The sequence below is a fragment of the Apium graveolens genome, chromosome 7 (assembly GCF_009905375.1).
Source record: "Apium graveolens cultivar Ventura chromosome 7, ASM990537v1, whole genome shotgun sequence".
NCBI lineage: Eukaryota > Viridiplantae > Streptophyta > Magnoliopsida > Apiales > Apiaceae > Apium > Apium graveolens.
In genome coordinates this window covers 144253395-144266213 of record NC_133653.1, presented here as the reverse complement: position 1 = coordinate 144266213, position 12819 = coordinate 144253395, and the positions used below count along the sequence as shown (strand labels likewise).

At 35.9% G+C, this 12819-nt stretch overlaps 1 non-coding gene across 1 annotated transcript; it reads right to left on the bottom strand.

Annotated features, from left to right (window-relative positions):
• Positions 1-1929: 1929 nt before the first annotated feature.
• LOC141676126 (small nucleolar RNA R71) lies at positions 1930-2036 on the bottom strand. The gene has a single exon (XR_012556733.1). It is a non-coding gene; the product is annotated as a small nucleolar RNA R71 (small nucleolar RNA).
• Positions 2037-12819: the final 10783 nt, after the last annotated feature.

Sequence of the window (12819 nt, the reverse complement as noted above, 5' to 3'; positions counted from 1 at the left end):
GGCTTAAGTTGGTGTTTTGGACTCAAGTTGTCGGTATTTTTTGATGTGTTTTTGTGTTATTGCATTTCAGGCATCAGTTAAATGAAGAAAGGAGTTTTTTAAGTAAATATGGTGAAAATATATCAGAATTGGAAGCTTAGGCCATTCTCAAGTTGTATAGAATCTCGTTAGTTTCGCATGGGCAGTTGAATCTCCTAATTCTGACGAGCAGAACTCAAGATATGGCCAAAAGAATAAATGTCAGAATTTTTCCAGAATGTCAGCGCGGCCGCACCAGAACCAGAGCGCCCGTGCTGCTGAAACTTTATTCCAGCGCGGGTGTGCATAACAGCGCGCCCGTACCCGGTTTCTGCCCCAGAATCCCGATTTAAGTCGAAATTGAAGATTTTGAGAGTCCTGGTTATCCTGGAGCCTATATATACCAATAAAAAGACATTTTTAACAAGGAGGAGACCTGGGAGAGCAATAAAAAGACCTAGAGAGCACGAGAAGGCTATGAAGAAGAAGACTTTTTTGTTCGTTGATAGTTGATACTTGGATGCTTGTTTTCGAATTGTCTTTGAACCCTAGTACTCTTATATTGTTTATTATCATGATTTCATTGGAACCCGTGGTGACGATGAGTTCAGTTATATACTAATCGTGATCGTGGGGTTCCAGCGGATTTACTTATAGATTTCTATAGTTAATTTGTTTCAATAACTTGGTGTGTGGTGATTGATTGATATCCTAGTATAGGTTGTGCTTATTTGTCTTATGTGTGTAGCTAATATATGAGATAGCGTGTTAATCTCTATTGAAGCGACAGTGAATATAGAGGTTTATAACTTTCCATGCTAGCATAGGTTCATGTGTTATTGTTATGCATGATTCGTAGGTAATTTTAGCCATCTTATTTGCCCTATATAATCACAATAGATAACTTGCGCATTAAACCGTTATGTTTTCAATTCTTATAGACATATAAGGACTAAGCATAATTGGTGTCTATGCAACTTCTATCTCTTTTGTGCTTGATAGTAGGGTATTCGTACAATGAAAGTTGGCGTTTACTAGTTTCGTGTTATCTGATTAGTGTCATCACCATTACATGCTAAGGTTAAGAACAAAAAGGCTATTGAATGAAGTATTTAATGAAGTTAGGATCCCATGTTTGTCATATATATTAATTCAACCATTTTGGTTCTCTTAATTATAATTATTAGTTTAATTCTTAGTTATAAACAATTTCAACTTATTATTTGCCTTAGCATTGGATAATAACCATATCATTCTTGTATAGGTGCATATTCTTAAATTAACCTAAACCAGTCTATGTGGGAACTAATCTGATTTATATCTTATACTACTTGCGAACGCTTATACTTGCGTGAATTTTAGCGCGTGTTTTCGCCCTAACAAGTTTTTAGCGCCACTACCTGGGACTCGGTGTTGTTAAATTTTAGTTTATGTGCTTCTCATCAGTGGTCATTAAAGTTCACTAACTCAGATTCTTTTACTTTCACGGTTTATTTGTTTGTGTTTCAGGTACTCATTACAATGGGAGATCTAACAACACGAACGAAAGTCTTGATGGATTTTTCTCAACCCAAGATCAATGACATTCAATCTAGCATTGTCAGGCCAGCTATCACAGCTAATGGCTTTGAGATCAAGCCTAGAATAATTCAATGGGTGCAGAATTCAATCCAGTTTGGGGGTTCTCCAATGGAAGATCCCAATATGCACATTAGGGATTTCATTGAGATCTGCGACACCTTCAAGTTCAACGGTGTTTTTGAAGATGCTGTGAAGCTGAGACTATTCCCATTCTCTCTGAGGGACAAGGCTAAGAGCTGGTTACACTCTCTACCAGCTGGTTTGATTACTAATTGGGAAGATCTTGCTCAAAAGTTTCTCACTAAATTCTTCCCTATGTAAAAGACAGCTGCAATCAGGAATGCTCTTACTCAATTTGCGCAGCAATCAGAAGAATCTTTATATGAAGCTTGGGAGCGCTACAAGGAGATGCTTAGAAAGTGTCCTCATCGTGGAATGCCTGATTAGATGATCATCAATTGTTTTTATAATGGTTTGGGAGCACAGTCCAGACCCATGCTCGATGCAGCATCAGGTGGAGCCTTATGGGCTAAGAGCTACGATGAAGCTTATGATCTAATTGAACTGATGGCTGCTAATGAATATCAGTATCCAACTCAGAGGTTTCCACATGGCAAGGTAGCAAGAGTTCTTCAAGTGGATACAGCTACAGCTATCACTGCTCAACTAAAGGAGTTGTCTATGAAGATCGATTCTCTGGCTAACTATGGTGTTAATCAGATAACCAGTGTTTATGAGCTATGTGCAGGTTCGCATGCGTCGGAGCAATGCACTATATCTAGTGAATCAGCTCAGTTTGTGAGCAACTTTCAGAGATCGCATCAACCACTTCCAAACACTTATCATCCTGACAACTGGAATCATCGTAACTTTAGATGGAGCAACAATCAGAATGTGATACAACAGCCATTTCAGCAGTTTGGAAACGAGCAATTGAATATTCCAGGTTTTCAGCAACAATTTGCACCAAGACAACAACTCCAACTTCAACAACAAACTCATGATGCAGGTTAATCTTCGAATGAAAAATCTGAATTGGAGGAGTTGAGGCTTATATGCAAAAACCAGGTTCTTATATGCCAAAGCCAGACTATTTCTATCAAGACTCTGGAGAACCAGATAGAATAAATTGCTAACGCCTTATTGAATCGACTACCAGGGATGTTTTCTAGTGATACAGAATTATTAGGCAAGAGGGAAGCAGAAGAGCAGGTTAAGGCAATTACATTGAGCTTTGGGAAGGTTGCAAGCCCTGAAAAATCTCAAGTTCCAGAATCTTTAGTTTTGGTTGAAGAAGTGGTGCAGAAGGATGCCGAGGTGGAACCAAGAAAGAAAACTGTGGAACACACTCCTCCTGAGGGTAATACAGGGGAGAAACAGGTCTATCCTCCACCTCCTTTTCCTAAAAGGCTGCAGAAGCAGAAGTTGGATAAGTAAATTACTAAGTTTCTGGAGGTGTTCAAGAAACTTCATATCAACATACCTTTCGCTGAAGCTCTTGAACAGATTCCTAGCTATGCGAAGTTTATGAAAGGTATTCTCTCTCCAAAAGTGAATCTCGATGACTTATAGACCGTTGCTCTTACGGAGGAATGCAGTGATGTGCTGCAATAGAAGTTGCCTCCGAAGCTTAAAGATCCGGGAAGCTTCACTATTCCTTGCACCATCGGAAACTTATCATTTGACAAGTGTTTATGTGATTTGGGAGCTACCATCAATCCGATTCCCTTGTCTATCTTCAAGAAGCTTGGTATACCTGATCCGAAGCCGACATAAATGTCCTTACAGTTGGCAGATCATTTTATTACAAATCCACGAGGCATTGTGGAGGATGTGTTGGTCAAGGTGGACAAACTTATCTTTCCTGCTGACTTGGTAATTCTGGATTTTGAAGAGGATAAGAATATTCCCATTATCTTGGGAAGACCATTCTTGGCTACAGGCCGAACTATGACCGATGTGCAAAAAGGAGAGCTTACGATGATGGTTCACGATCAGAAGGTCACTTTTAATGTGTTCAAGGCAATAAATTATCCATAGATAAAGAGGAGTGCTTTAAAGTAGAGTGGGTCGACTCTGTAGTGAAATCGGAACTTGAGCAATTGCCAGAGTTAGATACCCTAGAGAGATCCTTAATTGGGGAATCAGTTATTGAAGATAAAGGAGAAGAGCAATTGCAGGTTTTGAATGCACCTTCGTGGAAGAGGAAGTTGGATATGCCATTTGATTCTCTTGGATTAACATAGCTGAAAATTTCTCAGTAGCGTCTCGAAACGTCTATTGAAGATGCTCCCACACTTGAGCTCAACCCACTGCCAGATCACTTGAGTTATGCATTTTTAGGTGCACCCCCTGACAAGGGAATGGGATATATTTATGATGATGTCGAGGGTCACCGAATGGATCCTCCAGTACCTACAAAGGGTTCTTTTCATGTGCAGCAGGTAGTTGATAGGACTGGTGTTGGTGATGAGCAGTACAGGCGAGTGATTAGGCGTATGGAGGCCATGCACGACATTCATTGTCGTTTTGCTGTAGATTTGACACAGGCTTTGGGCACTATTTTCAGAGCTACTGGTATCGAGGTTGATTGGCCACCTGATCCTCCACCCTAGGAGGGTGATCTTTCTGATAACTAGGTATGCCTGACATCCTTATTATTACCTTCAATGAGGACATTGAAAATTTTAAGTCTGGGGGTGATAATATAAGGATTAGTTTGTATGTGTCCATACAGTTCATATAGATTCATATTGCATGTTTAGTTGTATTTCATTCATATTTTTGCATGATTGTTCATTTAGGACATATTTGTTTGCATTTTTGTTCGTGTTATTATGTGAGTTCATGTAGTTGCATTTGCATGTATATAACATGATCCCTTAGGTTGAGTTATTTCTGATTGATTGGTTAATGTTGATGTGAGTGTAGTGATGACGAGTAGAGGGATATTTAAGTCCTAATAAATTGATTTGCATGCCAGAAACAAAAATTTACAAAGTCTTGTAGGATTTCTTTAGAGCTAGATCATGATCATACTTGTTTGTTGTTGAGATTTAATCACTTGGTTATATTTAGAATTTCTGGTATTCTCGTAATGACAAAAAGAACACTAAATTTTTAAACTGGAGAAAAACTTGGATTTCATTACTAGTTGTTGTAAGGCTAGGTGTCAAATGGCTAGTAGCCGGCTCATATTTTAATGAGTAGTCTAGGGTTGAATGAGATGGAGTGAAACACACTCATTCAGAAATTATTGAAAAAAAGAAAAAAAAGGTATGTGTTTATGCATAATTGATCAAGAGTGAGCTCTTTAATACTCGAGTTATTAAGTTCTTAGGGGTCTTTGTGCCTAGTGACCTAAGGCTTTTCATAGTCTGGGATCCGCTAACCTAATGCTCGCTACATGGGTATTATTGTATAAGTCTTTTGGGACCTCATTCATTGCACGGTCAAATAAACATGTTGTTATGTGTTCAATAATAGCGTGAATCCATGTATAACTCTAGTAGAAATAAGTTGTTGAGAGTCATTATGCATTTAACGTCTATTTTAGTTATAAACTTATGATTGTTTTGATAAAAGATAAGTTATGGTTATTGATCTAGTATCGAGGGTATATCTGTTAAGCATCCACACACGCATGTTCTGGTTTGTGAGTTGATTTATGATATTTATTCGAGCTCTATTTTGAGTCATTGCATTCTTGAAGACATTGGATTATTCATTTGCTTATGGTTATTCTGAGGGGATCGATTGTATTGTCATTTAGTTGCGTTCACGTAGTTGTATTCATGCATTAGGTTTGTTTTGTAGTTTTGAGTCTGTTTATGCTTGAGGACAAGCATCGATTCAAGTTTGGGGGTGTGATAAGTGGATTTATATCTACTTGGAATGCTTCATTTCAGGATTAAGTTGGTGTTTTGGACTCAAGTTGTTGGTATTTTTAATATGTTTTTGTGTTATTGCATTTCACGCATCAGTTAAATGAAAAAATAAGTTTTTTAAGGAAATATGCAGAAAACATATCAGAATTGGAAGATTAGGACATTCTCATGTTTTAAAGAATCTCATTAGCTTCACGTGAGCAGTTGAATCGCCTAATTCTGACGAGCAGAACTCAAGATATGGCCAAAAGAAGAATTGCCAGAATTTTTCCAGAATGTCAGCGCGGCCGCACCAGAACCAACGCGCCCGAGCCGCTGAAACACTATTCCAGCGCGGCCGCGTCCTGTAGCAGCGCGCCCGCGCCCGGTTTCTGCCCCAAAATCCTGATTTTAGTCAAAATTGAAGATTTTGAGAGTCCTGGTCATCCTGGAGCCTATATATACCAATAAAAAGACGTTTTTAACAAGGAGGAGACCTGGGAGAGCAATAAGAAGACCTAGAGAGCACGAGAAGGCTACGAAGAAAAAGACTTTTGTTTTCTTTGATTTAGTTGATACTTGGATGCTTGTTTTCGAATTGTCTTTGAACCCTAGTACTCTTATATTGTTTATTATCATGCTTTCATTGGAACCCATGGTGACTATGAGTTCAGTTATGAACTAATCGTTATCGTGGGGTTCTAGCGGATTTACTTATGGATTTCTATAGTTAATTTGTTTTAATAACTGGTGTGTGGTGATTGATTGATATCCTAGTATTGGTTGTGCTTATTCGTCTTAGGTGCGTAACTAACATATGAGATAGCGTGTTAATCTCTATTGAAGCGACAGTGAATATAGAGGTTTAGAACTTGCCATGCTAGCATAGGTTCATGTGTTATTGTTATGCATGATTCGCAGGTAATTTTAACATCTTACTTGCCCTATGTAATCTTGATAGATAACTTGCACATTAAACCGTTATGTTTTTAATTCTTATAAACATATAAGGACTAAACATAATTGGTGTCTATTCAACTTCCATCTCTTTTGTGAATGCTTGGTAGTAGGGTATTCGTACAACGAAAGTTTGCATTTACTAGTTTCGTGTTATCTGATTAGTGTCATCACCATTACATGCTAAGGTTAATAATAAAAAGGCTATTGAATGAAGTATTTAATAAAGTTAGGATCCCATGTTTGTTATATATATTAATTCAACCATTCTTGTTCTCTTAGTTATAATTATTAGTTTAATTCTTAGTTATAAACAATCTCAACTTGTTATTTGTCTTAACATTGGATAATAACCATATCATTGTTGCATAGGTACATATTCTTTAATTAACCTAAACCAGTCTCTGTGGGAACGAATATGATTTATATCTTATACTACTTGCGAACACCTGTACTTGCGTGAATTTTAGCGCGTGTTTTCGCCCTAACAACTCACACAAGGAACTGGGATAAAAGTCACACTAGAGAAGCAATTATTGGTGATCCAACTGCTGGAGTGAGGACTAGAAGTACAACTGGAAATGAATGCCTTCATGCATGTTTTCTGTCACATGTTGAGCCAAAGAAAACCGAGGAAGCCCTTCTTGATCCTGATTGGATATCTGTTATGCAAGAAGTGTTAAATCAGTTTGAGAGAAACAAAGTTTGGAAATTGGTTCCTGCACCAAAGAACAGAAGTATTATTGGAACAAAGTGGGTGTTCAGGAACAAGATGGATGAAAATGGAATTGTTACCAAAAACCAAGCAAGGTTGGTTGCAAAAGGCTACTCACAGGAGGAAGGAATTGATTATGATGAAACTTTTGCTCCAGTTGCAAGACTTGAAGCAATAAGGATTTTCTTGGCATTTGCTGCACATTCAAACTTCAAGGTATATCAACTGGATGTGAAGAGTGCATTCCTCAATGGTGAATTGGAAGAAGAGGTTTATGTGCAACAACCACCTGGCTTTGAAGATCCAGAATTTCCATATTTTTTGTATACAAGTTACTCGGGGCTCTCTATGGACATAAACAAGCACCTAAAGCTTGGTTTGACATACTGTCAGAATTTTGATTAAGCATGGATTTACTAGAGGTACTTTTGGCAAGACTCTCTTTTATAAGAAGCATGGTGATGATATGATCCTAGTTCAAATCTATGTGGATGATATTATCTTTGGTTCTACAAATGAAAAGCTTTTCCAAAGATTCTCTAAGCTTATGCAGAGTGAATATGAAATGAGTATGATGGGGGAATTAAGTTACTTTCTTGGACTACAAGTCAGTCAAAGAAGTGATGGGATCTTCGTCAGCCAAACTAAGTATGTCAAGGACTTATTGGAAAAGTTTGGTATGGTTGATTTTTCACCTGCATCTACACCTATGTCTACAGCAACAAAGTTGGATGAAGATAAAGAGGGCAAGAGTGTAGACATTTCAAGCTATAGAGGAATGATCGGGTCATTGCTTTACTTAACTACAAGTAGACCAGACATCATGTTTGCAACATGTCTGTGTGCAAGATTTCAAGCCAATCCAAAAGAATCACATTTGATGGCTGTGAAGAGAATTTTCAGATACTTGAAGGGGACACCAAACTTGGGATTATGGTATCCTAAGGGAACTGGTTTTGAAGATGTTGGATACGATGCAGGGTTGACAGAAAGAGTACTAGTGGAAGCTGTTAGTTTCTTAGACAAAGAATTGTATCCTGGTATAGCAAGAGATAATAATCTGTATCAACTTCCACAGTTGAGGCTGAATACATAAGTGCTGGAAGTTGCTGTGCTCAAGTGCTTTGGATCAGAAATTATCTAATGGATTATGGCCTACTGTTACACAAAATTCCAATTATGTGTGACAATACTAGTGCTATATCCATTGTGGCTAATCCAGTTAATCATTCTAGAACAAAGCACATTGATGTAAGGTGTCATTTTATTAGAGAACATGCTACAAATGGTACCATTGAGCTTATTTTTGTTCCAACAGAAAAACGGTTAGCTGACATTTTTATTAAACCTTTGGATGAAGCAACTTTCACTAGACTTGTAGGTGAAATTGGAATGCTTAACTCTTCATCCTAAGGCAGCTAATGTTTTGTAGCAGATTAATTTCTAGTAAATCAAAATTCATTTGATTAATTGGAAATTAACTGAAATATGAATTATAAATATTTTAGAAATCTCTGCATATTTATTTTTCAAAATTCAAAAATTAGCTTGGAATATTTCAATTCTAAGTAAACTGTCTAAATGTTGATTTGCATTTTCAATATGTAGAATTAGCAAAAGGTAGAATCGTAGCGATCAAAAGTGTTTAGAGAATTGAGTTCTCGATAATTCTAATTGACTTATCGACAAGTCATTTTAAGACTTCTCGAGTGAGTTCTCCCTAAGTCAATCTCTTGACTTCTCGAGTGACTTCTCGATAAGCTTTATTATGACTTATCGATAAGTCATTGTAGAGTTCTCTATAAGTGTTAACTCACAAAGTTCGATAAAAGTATAATTTTAGACTTATAAATAACTCAGAACTGAAATAATTAAATTCAATAAATTATTTTGGTAAAATACTTTTGGGAAAATTATTCTGAGTTATTCAAATAAATTGGAAACAATTAAGTCCATTTTGGACAAACTGGGTATTTATTTGACATCTCGATAAGTTAATTTTTAGTTCTCTACAAGAATAAACAAAATGACTTATCGATATGTTCTTCCCTTTTAAAAATGACTTCTCGATAGACAAATTCCAAAGGTCTATTTTTGAGTTCTCGACAAGTCATTTGCTTTTACTATAAATACCCAGACATCTCGACATACATGTAATAACCCCAATTTTTGGAAATTTTTGAAACTCTGATGAATAGTAACTTTTGCAGATATTGCTGATTAATAAAAAATTTTAGACCACCCTATGAAAGGGTTCTTTAATGGATACTCTGAGATCATATTAGCACTCCATAATGTATATGAGGGTAAGTAAAGATCGTCAGAATCTGAATTCAGACACATTGATTTTTCCCGAAAACTACAAGATACCGATAGAATTAAGTATAAGGTAACATGATGAAATTTTTTTCAATTCAAGGATTATAAGGATTTTAAGGAATATAAAATATTAATAAAGGTTTAAGGAAGCCCAAATAATAAGATCCCGGATATGATCCCTCAAACGATTAACGAAAATGAGAGTTAAGTAAACCGTAAAACAAATAAACGACCAAGGGGCAAGCACATGCAAGTAGCATGGGAAGGAAGCTTCCAAGAGAAGGTAAAACATGTGGTTGTAAGTAAAGACACCATCACACCATGAGATTGTGACATGTGGCAAAGGAATGATGCAAGCAATGACATACGCAAGTGATGTCATCACTTTATCAAGATATTTTAGCAAAATTGAATAACAACCAAGTAAAATCATTCACAAATACCAAACCACTTCATCTTATTCTCTCCCCCATTGTTTAGGCTCGACTTTTTCATGAAAATACAAGGATTTTATTTTCAAAGTCCAAACTCCACACCTTCAAAAAATAAGAGGTTTGTTTCCATGAATTCTATATTTCTAAACTTAGTTATGGTATGATTTTGAGCTCAAGATTCCATGTTTAACATAGCTAATCAATTCATCAAAGTTCTTGATGAATAGTATCTTCAAGAAACTAACTTTGTGTTTTCTTGATTATTTGTGAGATCCAAGCTTGTTTAAGGTTTGATCAAGGCTCCCTAAGGCTTCCTAGCAACTTATCACCCACCAAGGAAGGTATAAACATCAAACCCTAGCCTTTACTTTATATGTTAGTAAATTTAATGGTTGGTTTTGTGAATGAGAAGCATGGATTATGATTATTAGTAGTTTGGTTTGATTTGGAAGTGATTTGGTAATTGAATCTTGGTTTTTGGTTAATAAATCTTAAGTTATGGTTAGTAGATCATGTCTGTGGTTGAATGAGTTGGAAAACTTTGAGATTATGGACTGATGTGGTATGTTTTAGATAAGGTTTTATTGTATTGATGATTATGGGTTGGTTGGTGGTTAATTGGAGTAGTATAAATATTGGTAATCGCGTAAACATAGCCGTCGCCCATTTTCTATTAACTGCCTGTACTTAGTGTTCGGAACATAAAGCTCACTGACCAATCTGTAACTTTGCCATTTTTAGCTAGATAGTGTCGTAAGCTTCGTTTTTGTATGTGGTTCACTTAGATCCGATGTACGGTTTAGGAGAAACGACCGTTTTAAGTAACGGCGTTTCACGAGCGAACCATTACCCCTCGCTTTACTTTGAAACCTTGTTTAAGACCCTTAAAAGAATAATTGGATTACGAAACAATTATGTAAGGTGGATTAGGAAGTTGGTAAAGTACTCGCGAAAGAGTCGCCTTAAAATTTGTAATGATTAATTTATTAAAATTGGTGGAGCCGAGGGTACGCAAGCGAATAACGTAAATCGTTAAGCGTATAAGCGACCGTAAGCGACCATTAGGGTACGAGTGTGTTTTGACTAGTTTCTTAAGCGACCGTGGTCTAATTGCAGCTTATGTTGTTGTTCATAGGTTACCTAACCCACTCTAAGCTTAAGTCTACCCCGGAACACTCAGGCAAGTTTTTTACCCGTTATATTGTTGTTGTGATGTAATATATTGATGTATTATCTTAAGATAAGTGCATGGTTATTATTAGCAAAGTCTTGCGATATATTGGAGCATGTTGATATGATATATATATATATACATGCATGCTATTTCGTAATCTTGATATCTTGTTATTGATTCAATTGTTTATAAACTGCATAATACCTTATGCTAGAGATTGGCATTATTTAGGTATATCCCTAGTATAGGGGACCCAACGGTTAACATTTTTCTAAACCGGGAGGCGATGTTCCTGTGTATATTATATATATATATATATATATATATATATATAGTTTTCAAAAATATTAATCGAATAATGTTTATTCCATAGTTTTAAATTACAAGTGAATATTAGTTTGAATATTCATTCGAGGACTTACGACTCCGTTTATTTTATTAAATAATATTCATTATTTTCTTAAAGAATAATGTTTCGTTATTCGCCAAGTATTCGAGAAATGATTGATATCGTCAATCATTCTTACTTTAAATATTTTCAGAAAGTTATTTTCAAAACTTTTACTTCATTTGCTTTGATAAAAGCTATTCGTTATTGGAATATTATTTATAGCATAATATTCAGATATTCTTTGATTATCTTGGAATTGATTTATTCTATCAAATCATCCTTATTCCAAACGCTTTGAAAAATATTTTCGAGTCTTCAAAATGATTTTAAAGGCTAGAGCGGATCCCAAAACTTGTTTATAAATTTAAGATCTTCCTTCGAAGGGGATTTAAATACTCGCTTAAAAATCTGAGGGATCTAGCTCTGTGGTGTATTTTATATTCGCAACGAGGTTGTTGTTTTGATAAAAGAATTTGATTACTTTCCCAACGTTCGGGAAGTAAGTCCATCTAATTGAGTCGGCATAAGCGACAGGCCGGGGTACAGTCTATCATAATGTAAGGGGCTGGGTGGCAGTCCATCAACGTGTAAGAGGTCGGGTGGCGGTCCAGCACAAGGTCCTAATGTGTCCAGGGTGATGACCGGTGGGGGATTCATCCATCTACTAGTAAAAAAGGTTACTTAATGGGTATCTTTTCCTGATCAACAAGATATCAGGTTTATGCCAAATTTTTCTTCTTTCCAAATTTATTGGGTATTATAACTCTGTTTATACTTTTCATAACAGAGGTTTTCAAGGAAAGTATGAGATATATATATATAGGTGTATATATATATCGGGACTTAATGAGGTATCTCGTAACTTCATTTCTTTTGAATGATATTTCAAAGATTGAATCTATTAAAGTCTTATCTTGTAGTCTCATCTGTGTGATGGACTTTTGAAACTGATTATAGCTTGAACAGTGGTAGTTCGATTAGTATTCGGAAAAGATATAAGTATATTGGAGTATCTTGTAACTTCATCTTTTCAACTTATATCTAGTTAATGATTATCTTATGCATGAAAAATATTTTTAGAAAAACGTTGAGACAAGGTTAGATATATGAGACCACCCTGCAATGATATTTTTATACAGTTATAAACTGGAACTCTGTGTATATTATACATGTTATAGGATTTCAAAGATTTTGAAAAGTATATATGTATATATATACTAAATATTTTGCGACTTCGTCGCATTAAGATATCAAACTTGGTTCATTTCTTCTTGACCAAGACTTCCATGAGTACTATGAGAATGCTCATATATTGTAAATTATTATACATGTTATTTTGGTGGGCTTCTCGTTCACCCTTGCTT